Below are 14952 nucleotides of genomic sequence, written 5' to 3' on the forward strand. Positions count from 1 at the left end.
CTTGGGAAAAAAAGCAGTAAACCTAAATAAGTCTAGCACAATACTTTTTTTCTAATTAAAAATTATTATTGATAGTGTCCTGAGAATACACACCCTCTAATTAGCAAATAAATTTTATTATTAATTATATTATTAAGCTATCTTAACAAATAAACAAACAAATGAAAAACCCCAACTGCTTGCTTCATGACGATTAGCTACTTGGAACATTCACTCTGCATCATAAGTGGTTAATCACACGCAAAAACGCCATGTACTCCCAGAAATTCTTTTTTCCTATTTTGTTTTCTGCTGGTAAGACAATGAAATATTTTTGCCTTTTTCAGCTTAATATACACGTAAGATTCTTTTTTCTGGCATTCTCCAAATGAAAACTAAACTATAATACAAGAAGTTCCAACTAGCCTAATTTAAGTATAGTTTCTCACACTGACTTTTTTTATTTATATGAACTTTTCTCATGGAAATATATTATTTATCTAAGCAATTTTTAGATAAACTTCATGCTCATGTATCTTAGAGCAAGAATTTTAAGTCCCTGGTTTGAATCTACCCCAACTTGACTTGTATTAATTCAGCATAGTTACAATTTTTAAAAATAGACCTACTTTAAGTCTTTATCTAAAATAGCTACTTCATTTTTTTTTCCTTTTAGTATGATGCAATCTGGTGCAATCAATTCTTGGTCTTTGCATTTTGATTTAATATCTTAAATAGCTTTATACTTGTCTACTCAATGGCGTTCATTTCCTCAAGTAGTCATCAAAAATATCAAAACACTTATTAAATATTGTCATACATTTTTTTCATCATTTGCTATTTTTGGTATCATAAGAAGCTTGTGATGCCTTTCTGCTTCATGATCCTGGCACAACTTCCCTTTTGCCGTTTTCATGTTACCATCTAAACTATTTACAATTTCTCTTCATAAACAGGAAAGTCTTGTCTTTTCTTTAAATAGGTCATTGGCACATTGATGTTTTAATTATCATTATGTCTACTATATCTACAAAAAATTACGAAACTGGCCCCAAACAGTAAACTACATAATTTAAATCTATTTTTTTCCCTTAACCTTTTTAGGCGTTTTAGAGCAAAGGTCAATTAGGCTACCTGTCAGGATCCTACCAAAGCTGTAATCGAGATAAGCACAGCTTAGAAAGTGAAATGTTATCCTCTCCTGTTAAAAATGAAAGGTTTGCATTTCCCAGAACAAATTCCTAGAGATTTTCAAACATGGGTCACTGATGTCCAAAATAGAAGTTGCAGCTACAGGATTCAAAGAGCCCTAAAAAAATACTTACTTAATTAAACAAAATGCACACAATATTTTACTTTTATCTCCATAATTCTTACGTGATGATAATGTAGAAATAATATGTAGCAATAAACGTAGGTCATGAGTTATGAGTTACTACAATTAAACCTATAAATATCTGTTATGTAAATAATATTCTTAAAAATAAATAAATAAATAAATAAATAAATAAAATTCTTTTTAGGAAGGTACAAATGACAAAAATAGACTAATAGATGCACAGACACTTGGTATAAGGGTCTACAAATATCCAAGGAGAAAAGCATATTTAAAACAATCGTTTGAGAGATCAAAACAGCTTATTTGGATCACTTAATTGTCAATTTATTGATGTGGGATAATCACTCATTGAAACAGTAGGAAAAATGGAATTGACCAGGCCATTGCTGATATGATATATACATATACATATATGCATACATGTACATATACATATAACATTAATATGTCAAAACCATCTTATATTGATTCCCCTACTTAAGTTAGAATCTATATAGTAAAAGCTAGTGTACATGGTTAAGGCTCTTTGGTCTAATTCTAAAGTCAAAACAATAACAACAGCAATGACAATTGCAAACACTACTTGTGGTGTTCATCCTCTAATTACAAAATAGACTTTATGTTTCCAATGGGCAGGAAAGAAAATTTCCCATTTTGTGGAAAGAATTCTCATGCTTATTTTGCTGAACTCCCAACTCCCAACTCAAAAACAACTTCTAAATAGCATTCTAATCGACAAATACAGTATAAGTTACTAGTTTAAAATGGGAAATATATTCCTTTATCACTTGTAAGATTAATAGAAGCATCAGATTTCATGTCTTCATCAAATATGCTATTGGTTTAATTTGGAGCAAGCATTCTGATGATTTACAGATTTAGTGAGAAGTGAAAAGGTCTTCTGAGCTCAAAAAGACCTTCTGTTTAACTTTTTACTGTCTTTCTGGCAGCGAGCTTACCCTCCATGGTAGATTGGTTCAGCTGCTTAGTACATGGCACTTATGATACTACAGGGGGATGGTACCCGTTAGGTACCTGCTACCTTTATTCCATAGATACAGAGTCTTTAGTCCCAAGCTATCAAATGGGTCACTAATCTTTGCCAACAATCTCAAAAATACTGGCTGTGTTCAAACATACTGGCTTTACAGAGCATATGCCTGGCTCAGCAGATTCTATTGCCACTGTTGGCAAATACTCAAAGTACATGGTCTTAGTGGATTCATAACACTATGTAGTACTATCCTTGTATAGACAGGGCAATGTGGATTTTTAATAATGCCTTTAATTGAGAGAGATAAGGAATGCATTAACAAAAACCGTATTTTGCTCACAAAACTAAACCAACAAACTACAGACAAATATACGAGGGTAGTTATCAGATTAAAATAGAGATATAGAGTAAATTAAATGCCTCAGGTATCTTCTTTTTCTCATGCCATTCTAATTGCCACCACCTGAAGCTAAAAGCTTATCACTCACTCCACACCTGCATTACTATAACTTGTGACTCCAGATCGCCTCTTGTCTTTCTTTCCACCCTTCAACTGCACACTCCTTCCAGACCCATCCATTTTAAACACTATTTTCATCATACTGTGATCCTCCTTAAATATCAATTATGGTTACTATGTCAAACTACACCAAACACTTTTCTTTCTAGATGTAAACACCATACATAACTCTTTCCATCATCCTCATCTAAACTTATTTACTGTGATTCACCACACAGGTCACTTTCTCACTGTCTCATTAAAGGTCACATCCACTGGAAACTGCATTCTCTTGTACGTAAGATTTCCCTCACACAAAACACCCTGATTTGCTAACAAAGTTCAGCATAGTCTTCCACATTATAATCCTGGTGTTTCCATGGAGCACCCTGTTATTATTGCCACCATCATGAAGCCCCATATCCTCTCAACTCTTATATCCTTAATAACAATTCCTGGTAAAATGACTTCATATTATTTAAAATTCTTTTGTGTGTTTTAGATACATTTGAATAATCATATCATAACATATTTGAGAAAAGGCACTATGTTAATTACTTCGGTATCTTTTACTATGACAAAAACTGTACTAAAAGTTGAAAGCACTTAAAAATTATCGATCAATTGTAGTGCATTTCCACAAGTAATAAAAAATTAGAGCACTATATTCTTGTCCACTTCTGAATTTATAAACCATTTTCGCCTTGCTTTTCCAATAATGGAAGTGGTTTTTAAGATATAACAAAATTTCTTTTTGCAATGAAAGTCACATGTAACAAGGTACTGACATTAAAAAGTAAAAAAACTCTTATAATTTATGAATTTCCATACATAGTAGAGTATTTCAGAACCATGAGAAGGCATGTAAATAAATCTATGTGTACTTAATTTCTGCTCAAATATGTAGAAACCAACTCCCAAATACTACATACTATTTAAGGCTTTTTCTAGTTCCTCAAAAAACAATGTATCTATATTAATGGTATGAGACCTTGGCAACAAATACACATTTAATAATTCTTTCTTAAAGTATTATTTTTGGATTTCTGAAGGAGTTTCATTTTCTTCCTAATTCTTTTCCTTCTAAACTAAGTAAGCGAGCAGTTAGTTTTTTAAGCTCTATGATCAGTAACGATGACACGCCCCAGGGGTGATCAATTTTTGTTAAATTGCACTAATGAGCATGAATAGATTTAACCATTTTGAAAGCCTTTTGTCCTTTCGTGAAAATTCAGTTTATTATTTGTCTACACATCCCTTCAAATATTCTTTTAGAAGATTTTATTTATTTATTCATGACAGACACAGAGAGTGAGAGGCAGAGACAGAGGCAGAGGGAGAAGCAGGCTCCATGCAGGGAGCCCAGCGTGGGACTTGATCCAGGGTCTCCAGGATCAAGCCCTGGGCTGAAGGCAGTGCTAAACCGCTGGGCCACTGGGGCTACCTGGCACATCCCTTTAAATGCCAGTTTTAATTCTAGAAGGAAGTTCCCATTGTAATACTTACAGAATTTTTACTGACTTATAAAGAAATGGCTTTCTTTTTTTTTATTTTTTTAAGTTTATTTATGATAGTCACACACACACAGAGAGAGAGAGAGAGAGAGAGAGAGAGGCAGAGACACAGGCAGAGGGAGAAGCAGGCTCCATGCACCGGGAGCCCGACGTGGGATTCGATCCCGGGTCTCCAGGATCGTGCCCTGGGCCAAAGGCAGGCGCCAAACCGCTGCGCCACCCAGGGATCCCAGAAATGGCTTTCTAAAGTCAAAAGCTATGGCAATTCTATTTTGTAATTACTACTTTAAAATCCAGGGATCACTGGTCAGTTATTCCAACCAATCAAAATAGCAACAAGGGGTCCAGTAAAAGTTTTCCTGGATGAGATTTCTAATTTCTCTGAACTTTATTATTTCCTTGTATTCACACAGCTCTATCCTTTCCCTTCTTTTTTAATGATCTAATTTGCCCACTGTAACACGTTTGCATGTATATTATCTGTGAAGAGTGGGGCAAAATGAATATTGTTATTATAACAATAATATTAATATTGATAATGTGTTGATTATACTGATAATAGATGGCTTATTAACACTTCACGGTAAAGATGCCTAGTGCTCTGGAAAGAAATGCAGCCTGAGAGATTGTTCAAAACACATAGAGATGGGGACTGAAGAACATGACTGTATGAAATAGAATGGAAAGGTCAAAGTCATGGGACAGTCTGGGGAAACTCGTGTGTATGATTTTTTGCTGTATGTAACACAAAAGTGCAAAGTAAAGAGAGCTTTGATAATCAATCTATTTCCATGTATGTGTTCATTTTAGCATTCTAAGATTATTCCCTGAAATGTGATATTTTTCTCACTTCAAATTCAAATAAAGCATTTTCAAAAAAAATAACAACCCAAAAAAGGTGGGTTGTCTGCTTCTTTGTAGAATACATGGCTACTGTTTGTCTTTTATACCATTTAACCGCAAAGGAAAGGCTCAAAAAATGCAGAAATAAATCAAGAAAACTCCATAATCTAAAATACATCTTCTTTTTGCTTCTTCACATTTTCAGTGTTAAATTCAAAATTATATTCCTATTTTTCCTGCTCTTAGGTTTCTAAAATAACCACCATTTCTATGTCAATATTAAAAAGAGAAGTTATACCAATACTTCTTTGTTTCATCTGCCCTGAGAAAAACAATCTCAATTAATGATGCAATACCTTATAGTCCTCTTTCTTAACCTATGTCCAGCTCAGCGGCCTTTTAATGAAAACACAAGTTCAGTAATATGAAGGCATCCATTTCCCTGGAATTGACTACACCCAAATTATCCCTTTAATAAACTGAATATACTGGTGCCTGAAACTCAAATCATTGACTTAGTACAGTAATGAGTCTGGTTTTTTTCCTCAGCAATATTGCACATAATTATATTCATGAATTTCATTTCATGAGCTCTATATCATACTCTCCTCACATTAAGGACAACGTTTAGTTTTGTCTCATGAACTCAGTTACCATTCCAAGTGTCAAAGCAGACAGAATGGGACTGTTGGCCAAAAGACACTGTCCTTTGAGATGAGTAAGTGCTAGCCTCTTTGCCACTGTATCTGCATGAATGCTGTGTTCATCTTGAGAATTTTTTAAAATTTGATTTGCTCTAGTTAGTTGGCATCCTCTCTCACTCTATAAGAAAGACATTTCTATGATTAAAGCATATGTGTTGGATGCCAAAACTACCAACCCAAAAGTGAAAAATTAAAAAATTTTTGGTGGGTTATGTTTTCATTTGTTTTTGACAATAGGATTAAAAAAATGGCCAGTTTAACTAAAGAGTTGATGAAGTACGTTGTGTGGTCCGAAGTACTGTGGTTTGGTGCCACCTAGCCAGATGACTTCCCAGTGCACTTAGGCTCTCAGATGTCTCTATATTCCATGACTCCAAAGATAATTTCCTACATAATATCTCTTTTTTTTTAATAAAGCACAAGTAGTTCACAGTGGTATGAGGTGAAAGTGCTAGAAATACACAATTTAAAGTTAGAAACTCAGTTTTCCGAGAAATAGGAAAGGATTCTAATAACATTTGTCAAAGGTAAGGCTGTAGATAAACAACACTCCAGATTGATATTAAGATTTACAAGAGATAGAATTTATATGGAGATTATTTATTCAAATTTAATCTATTAGAGTTTCATAGATTAGGAAAAGAGGGGAAGTGGGACGAAGGTACCAAAAAACTTTCACAGTTTTTTGTCTATGCATGCTTATTTCAAGCAAAGTTTTAGATGGCTATGAGGTCTAATCATTAGATGCAAGTGAGCTTTTAGATGAGGGTGAAGGATAAGGGTGATGAGAAAAACAGATTACATAAAAAAAAGAGGAAAACTAAAAGAGAACAGAGATCAAAGAAAATAATAAAAGCAAGAGACAGGCTGATTAAAAAGAGAAATGCTGTTATACAGAAACCAAAAAAGCTAGCAACACATAGCACTTAGGTTTGGCAAATTTCATTTTGCTTCAAATGGGAGCTAAAGCAAAAAATTGAGGTTTGAACTGTTGAAAAGCCAGCTTATGAAGCTTAGGATTCAATTTCAAACTCAGCTTTTCCCCATTTTTCTAGCATGGAGGTTTTCTTTTTTCCTTTTTAAAAAAGAGTCTTTGATCTTTTGCCTTAACGAGTCTGGTCAATATGTAAAGAATCAAAATTGTGAGTGTTGATGCTTCTATTTTGTTAAATCAAGTATTAAACATTGCACTATTTGTGTGGTCTGAAGACTATTGGAATTGTACTTTGTTTGACTGAGGTGTTTGAAGATTCTGGAAACAAAGTGCCTAATCAGAAAGACAAAGTAAATTTTTTTTTTTTTTTTGGTCAGAAAGACATTTTATTTATTTTGATGAATTAAACTGAATAATATAAAAATAATCAATTTTTTATATCAGAGTTAATCAGAAATTGCATCTGATAAGTCAACGTCATTAATAAATGTCGATCCAGGAGACCCAGTGTACAACCTAAGAATCTGTACTATTTTTCACTCTAAATTCAACTAAACCAATAACTAAACTTTCTTTTAGTCCACTATCATAAAATAATACACACTTATAAAAGTTCAAACCCTACCGAGGTTAGAGAAATGGTAAGTCTACTTCAGAGAGTTACTTTAAAAAAGAAAAAAAGCAACCCTATACAATTTAAACCTTACTGATTGATTTCCTATATATAATATAGTTTTTATAATTGGACCTACCACTGATTATTAAAAGGATTAGCAGAGTTTACTGATCACTAGCTGCAAATACTATGCTAAATAAGATATAAATATACATATAAATGCAAATGTAAATATAAATATATATCCAAATGAGACAGGTGATATTAACAGATGGAATAAAAAACTCTTGATTTATTTCCTAGTTTTTGAAGTTACAGCTTTAAACACAAGACAATAGAACTGATTATCAAATCAATTGGTCTATTTTTCTAACAATAATTTACTTGTAAACTGAGTGAATATCTTGATTATTATGTTCTTAATTTTGTCTTTGGGAAGAAACATGTGTTTGGCTGAATGGAAGGCGGATTATCAAAAATGAATCACATGTATCCCAAGAAAGCTACAAAAATAAATAGAATATAATAACTACCATTTGGTGATAGTCATGCAAAGTTGCTTTGCATAATTTTTTGATAAAGTTAAATGTACACTTATATATAACATATGTAAATTATTTTAAATTAACTTAACTGCTTCAAATAGGTATTATTTATATATCTTAAAGCTCTTTTTTAGACTTAGCAATCAAATAAACACTGAGAAGTTTTAGATAGGTAGGCCTGGGGTTATTATTTTTGTTTGTTTATTTTTGTTTTTCTTTTGACCTGAGGTTATTTTGAAAGGCAAGATTTACAAAGGGTATGCTGTTCTGTAATTAAATCCTATAACAGTAGGACATGTTCTCAAAGTCTACTGAAATGCCAGGATTGGACTTTTCAGGCAAAACTGAATTCTGAGAATAAGAAATATTGAATGAAATGCAAGATTAAATAGACAAGGATCTCATATAAATGTTAGGGCATATTTTTCAAATGTTAAGCCATAGGTAGGATTTTAGTAGTAGAAATGGATGAAGGGCTTTACAGGGAAAAGCAATGACACAATTATAGGGTTTGTGAAGCACAGTTAAGAAATTTTGTGGTGAAAAAAAAAAAAGAAATTTAGTGATGAATAAAGAAATTGAAACTGGCCTGTAAAGGTGACAGGCATCTGGGCCACAAATTTTGAGTTTATTTTGTGGATGACTAGGAATCATTGATATTCTTCACACAATTTGGTTAGGATGTGCTACAGGTATAGACAGCACTGTGGTAGTAGATTAAAGACAGTTAAGTGGGAAGACTGGAAGCTAGAAGACTCTTAAAAAATGGTGTTAAACATTTAAAAACTTTATCCAGTATTAGTATAAATGGAAAAAAATCTAGTTTAAAATGACAAACTGCAAATTTTTATGCTTACCTAATTAGCAAACATTAAACATCATAAGACTTTCCAATACTGGCAAGAGAGAGGTGAATTTGGAAGTCTTGCAAATTTCTCATGGTAATATAATTTGGTATTATCTTTCTGGAAAGAAATTTTGCAAAATGTATCAAAAGCTCCACATTGCAGGTTTATAGTAATTCCATTTCTAGAAGTATATCTAGAGGAAAAATTAAAATGCAGATAAACATTACCATAAAATAGGAGTTAGACACATAAGTGAAATAAGATATTGAGTTGCCATAAAATTTTTACATACGAAGAAATTCTATTTCATGAGAAAGTACTTACTGAATTAATATTAAAACAGCGACAGGGATGCCTGGGTGGCTCAGCAGTTGAGCATCTGCCTTCGGCTCAGGTCATGATCCTGGAATTCCAGGATCAAGTCCCACATCAGGCTCCCTGTGGGGAGCTCTCCTTACTTTTTTGAGATTTCCACTATTTTAACTAAAAGATATCCTTAATTTTTTTCCTGCTATCCTTCCTTCTACAACTTGCAAAAATTGGTCTTCAATTTTTCACTCTCATGAATAAATAAATAAAATCATAAATCAATCAATCAATCAGTGATAAAAGCAGGTAAGGTGTGTTTAGATATTAATAAAAATACATATATTTCACAAAACTAAACAGTACTGAAGGAACTAGCATAAAAATATGAGTAACTTTTTTTTTTCTGGATGAGGGGATTATTCATGTATTCATAAGTAAAGCAGTTACTGAACATCTAAGACATACCTGCTATTATTTAGTATGGTTCTGGGAACACAAAAATAATTCAGCTTATAAAATGTTAGGGAGAATTAGATACTAAAGAAGTGCAATGAATTGCTCTGCTTGATGTCTAATCATATAGTGGGGGTTTGCATAGAAGAGTGTGGATATGCTTAAGAGGGGCCCTGGTCAAGTAATACACTGAGGCAAGAGTGCAGTCATACAGCATGCGGAGAGCATCCAGAAAGTAGGAAGAAAACTGATGAAAAGAAGCTATGTTGGAGAAGAGAGTAAGACCAATTTTTGCAAGTTGCAGAGGAAGGATAGCAGGAAAAAAAATGAAGGATATCTTTTAGTTAAAATAGTGGAAATCTCAAAAAAATAAGGAGAAGCTAGCCATGAATCTGGGAAAGACTGAGTCAGATCAAGCTGAATGGAATTATAAGTGTTTAAAAAAGGGGATCCCTGGGTGGTGCAGCGGTTTGGCGCCTGCCTTTGGCCCAGGGCCCGATCCTGGAGACCCGGGATGGAATCCCATGTCGGGCTCCGAGTGCATGGAGCCTGCTTCTCTCTCTGCCTGTGTCTCTGCCTCTCTCTCTCTCTGTGTGACTATCATAAATAAATAAAAATTTTTAAAAAAGTGTCAATAAAGAGAGATGTGTATGTAAGTTGATAAAATGAGAAAATAAACATCTCAAAATGCTTCCTTCAAAAAAGTCAAGATCAGATTCATGTGGCTATGAGACGAAAGGTCTAGTTTCTACAAGGAAAACATTTTTTTTCTTAATGCAATTTATTGTCAAAAGTTTTCTTACAAATTTTTATCTCCTTTTATGAACACATGAATTTCATATTTTAAACCAAAGACGACAAAAAACTTTATATTCCAATGGATTATTGATGCTAAAAATACAAACTTTTTCTCTTGCTCATGAAATTCTAAGCTGGAAAAATATCTTAGTAGCTAAACTTAAGAAGTGATTTATTTTTGGATACCAAATTAAAGATAAATTTCCATAAAATTGGACACAAGCTCCTTGCTAAAAGTAGATTGGAGCAATATTAAAATAAGCAAACACTTACTTTAATTATATATTGCATCAAGAAACTCATGAAAATACCAGTCTTGGATGACATAATTCAGCATTCACTCAAATAACCATACTGTCCCACTTCTGTCTCACTCTACTTTCCCCTCACTCCACTCACTCTTCCCTCACCTCTTCCCTGTCCTCTTGCAACCCTCAAAGCCCTACTCCTGCAAACAACCTATGATAATTTTAGAACCTAACAACGGAATGTTTTTGTTTTGTTTTTAATCTCCTCCTTCAGAAAGTTAAAAAAAAAAGTTCTCTTTGAAAGCACTCCAAATTCTCTTGATACATATTGACTGTACACAGGACAGAGCTCTATGTGACTATTTGGTCAAGGAAACATTCTACCAAAAAAAGAAGGATGAGCAGGAAAGATAAAGAGAGGTCAGGCATTAGGTTGGTAAAGGATCATACCATCTATTGTATTCATGAGTAATGACTGATCTTTATCTCAAATGATAGTATATTGGTTTTTGTGATGCAAATGTCTAAAAAATCTTTTTTATATGCCTGCAAATGACTATCATAAAAGACAAGCTTTATCTATTTGTGACTTGGACATGGCTCAATATATGTATTTTTAAATGACAGCTATGATAACATAACGAAAATAATGATATAAATTGTCTGACAACATAAATTAGAAAAAATCCATTATCAAATTAAGTAATTAAATTTTATCCCTAGTTTTGATAAAAGTTTATTGATTCACTTGAATTATATCTTGATGATGATGAAATACAGTAAAATCTGAGTAATAATTAATCCTGCAAAACTTCAAGACTGTGGAATCGATTCATCGTCTATGAAATCCCACCTTACATCATCTTACTAATATTGATCCCACAGAGATCTCACTAATATGTATAGGTCAAATTAACAGTTGAATATAGCTTGCTTAAAATATTAGCCTAAAATATATTTTATCTGATTTAATAGCCACCTAAAGCCTATTTAATTATCAAAGAAAAATGTGCCTTCTCAAACTGTTTCTTTCCCTGGTCACTTAACCGTTCTATAGCTTTGTTTTACAATGTTAGAAAATGAAATCATTCTTCTTGATTATGCTAATTCATATGAAGGTGCCATTAGATAAAATAAGAGTTGGGCAATATGTTTTTAAGACCAAATATTTAATTTATTTTTACTCCCATTTATTTTTATGTTATTGGCATCCTTTCTAATGAGCTAATGCAGGAAAATATTGCGTGATTAACTGAATTAGATCATTGAAAACTTTACACTTTGAGAAGGTTGTTCTTTAAGTGAGTTGGGTGCCATAAAATTAAATATATATATATATATATATACATATATATATATATAAAAACCTGATAGGGAGAAGTAGGATCCTGAGTGCTGAGTAAACTGTGGTCATGTTTTTGTGCTCATATTTGAACAGGGTGGGTTTGAATGTTTGTGAAGCAAAATATAAAAGTGGACAGTTTAAAAATAAAGTTTTTAGAACTAGAACAAATACTGAGATTTGGTTGTTCTTCCTTTTATTTTGGAAATATTTTTTCTGGACTTTAGATCTTTGTCTTTCAAAATATAAGGCATCTGTTAAATAAGTCATCCCACATTAACATTCAGAGACATTAAGCTTATGGGTGAGCCTTCTGTCATTTTAGTCCTACATTTATATTTTCATGCAATCCACTAGGTTACCATGGTTTTGAATTCTGTTCACTTTCTGCCATAAATATAATGCAGGGATACCCTATTTACATCAATGAATGAACTTGCACTCATGTGTTTATACTGATTATACCCAAATCACTATCTTTTTTCTGGGTTTTTCTCTGAAGGGCCAGATTTATGTATTCAATAGTCTACTTACATAACTAACTGAATGTACCCCAAATACTTCAACCTCTCAACATGTTCATAATTGACCTCATTTTCCCCCAACCTGTTTTTTGTACTTAGCTAATAGCACCTTCATTTCCCAACCTTTCTTGAAAAACTTGGGAGTTATCCAACATTTCCAGGTTGTGCTAACCTTCCACAGATGAATGGTGAAGTCTTGGCAAATTGAGAAAACATCTCCTGGATTACTTACCCAACTCTACCTTTTCTCATTTTTGTCTCCTCTGATCACTCTTCTCTCTTGACCCTTTTTACTCGATCAATTTACTTAGCTTTTGTGGTTGCCAAAACTTCCAGAGACTGTACTAAAATGTAAATTCACGCCTAATTCTTAAAAGTATTCATTTGTTCTCTACTATCTTCTGCGCTTAATTCTAAGTTATTTGCATTGCATTCAAAGGTCTTGTGGTCTGGCCCATCTTAACTTGTCTTGCACCTTCCAGACCTACCCTTTGCATTCCAAATATAGACCATATTGTTACTCTTCAAGCTTATTTTTCTGGCCATCAATATTTGTTTACGGTACCTGGTACTCTGTTATCCATATTGTCAGTCTGTCTAACAGTTCCAATTTCCTTCAATATCCCTTCCTCTGGGAAGCCATCCTTGAGATTTTTGTCTCCGATTAGGATTGAAAGCCTCTGTGCTTTTAGGTTTGTGGCACATCCCTCTGAGGACAGATGATTTCACTTACCCTTATGAGTCTACTACACAGTATATGATACGCTCAGTACTCATTGGTGAAATCCACAAATGAATAAACACTTAAATAGATGAAAATAAATGATGGGAAACTACCTGCTTCATAGGTTTGGGTTGTTAAATATTTCTGAATTTTAGGGGCAACTGGGTGGCTCAAGTAGTTAAGCATCTGCCTTCAGCTCAGGTCTGATCTCAGGGGCCTGGGATGGAGCCCCACATCTGGCTCCCTGCTCAGTGGGGAGCCTGCTTCCCCCTCTCCCTCTACTGCTTCCCCTGCTCCTGCTCTCTCTCTGTCAAATAAATAAAACATTTAAAAAATATTTCTGAATTTTAAAACACTCCACTTACATCCTTCCATACATGTTGGATTATATATATTTTAGATAGTTAAGTGAAACTGACTACTAAAACTTAACATCTGTGCTCATTGTGTGCAGAGAAAAAGGGGTGGCATCACATAAATTTCATCTACCTTTTTCAGAATAAAAGTAATCCAAAAGGGTAATTCGAGGAAATCATAATTTATTTATCCACTGTCTTACCATTCTGTCTTTTCCATTAACTGGGATGAAAAAAAGGTACTGAGTAGGTCACTATGGCTGAAATTTTAGGGACGTAATGACAGCAGTGCTGTTAATGTCTCCATTTAGTTGAAATCCTTTGGTTTTGGACGGCTATATGGAAAACCTGAGTTTGTGGTTGGCAGACTGGAGGGTAAGTATTCTCTTCCAACTGACTATCCACTTTGAGTTTCACTGCAGGTGCTTGAGTTAACTGGAGACCTAAGCTTGAGTTAACTGGAGACCTAAGATCACAACAATGATCCAATATATGGAGAGTTCAAGAATCTATTTGGTTTCTTGGGGCATATTAAGTCAGAGATGCTCAAAGGTCACTACTGATCAGATGGAGTCACTGAGATTTATTATGAAAAGGAGTCAAGAGGTAATAGAATTATCATATGATGACACTGAGGTAAACACTGGTTAAAGTTTTTCCTTTCCCTAATATATTAATCTCTAAACACAGAGGCTTATAAAATTCTAGTTCTCTGAATTATAAAGTATATTTTAAACGTTTTCTCTGAAACCACCAAAATAGGAAGTGATTTTTCCTTTCTAATAATAGTATAACATGAAAAGATGCCCACAAGCAAGGCAAAGCAGACAACTAAGGCAATTGTAAGGGTAAATTAGGCACAAGGTTGTTTCTGCCTCAATCATCCAAGTAATTGAAACTGAAACAGGTTCAGGCATGCAACTGGAGCAGCTTTCCTCTTTGCTTTGGTAGTAGAGACACATGACGTTTTCACTAGTCTGGAACCAGGTTTAAGCTACAGTATTTTTCTCTGTCTGTTGTACATTTTGAAATATGGAATGAATTACTGGAGTTTCAAATGATATATTCAAGCAATAAGTTAATTTGACAGCAATAAGTTAATGAGAAAATGAAACTTTCACATGATTCTGTGCAGACAGAATTGACACACAGAACCCTTGATATATACACATGCCTATAATACATATGCATAAACACATACAAAAGTAGATGGGTACTTTTCTCCAGTTTTGACCTCTCTTCCTCCATGGGCACCTCAAATCCGATGTCTAAAACTGGATTCTTTTTTATGTCTCTCCCTGCTTTCCAAATACTTACTTGTCCTCAGATATAACTCTACTCCATTTAGGATATCACTGTCCATCCAGGAACCCAAATCACTCA

The sequence above is a fragment of the Vulpes vulpes genome, chromosome 15 (assembly GCF_048418805.1).
Source record: "Vulpes vulpes isolate BD-2025 chromosome 15, VulVul3, whole genome shotgun sequence".
Lineage (NCBI taxonomy): Eukaryota > Metazoa > Chordata > Mammalia > Carnivora > Canidae > Vulpes > Vulpes vulpes.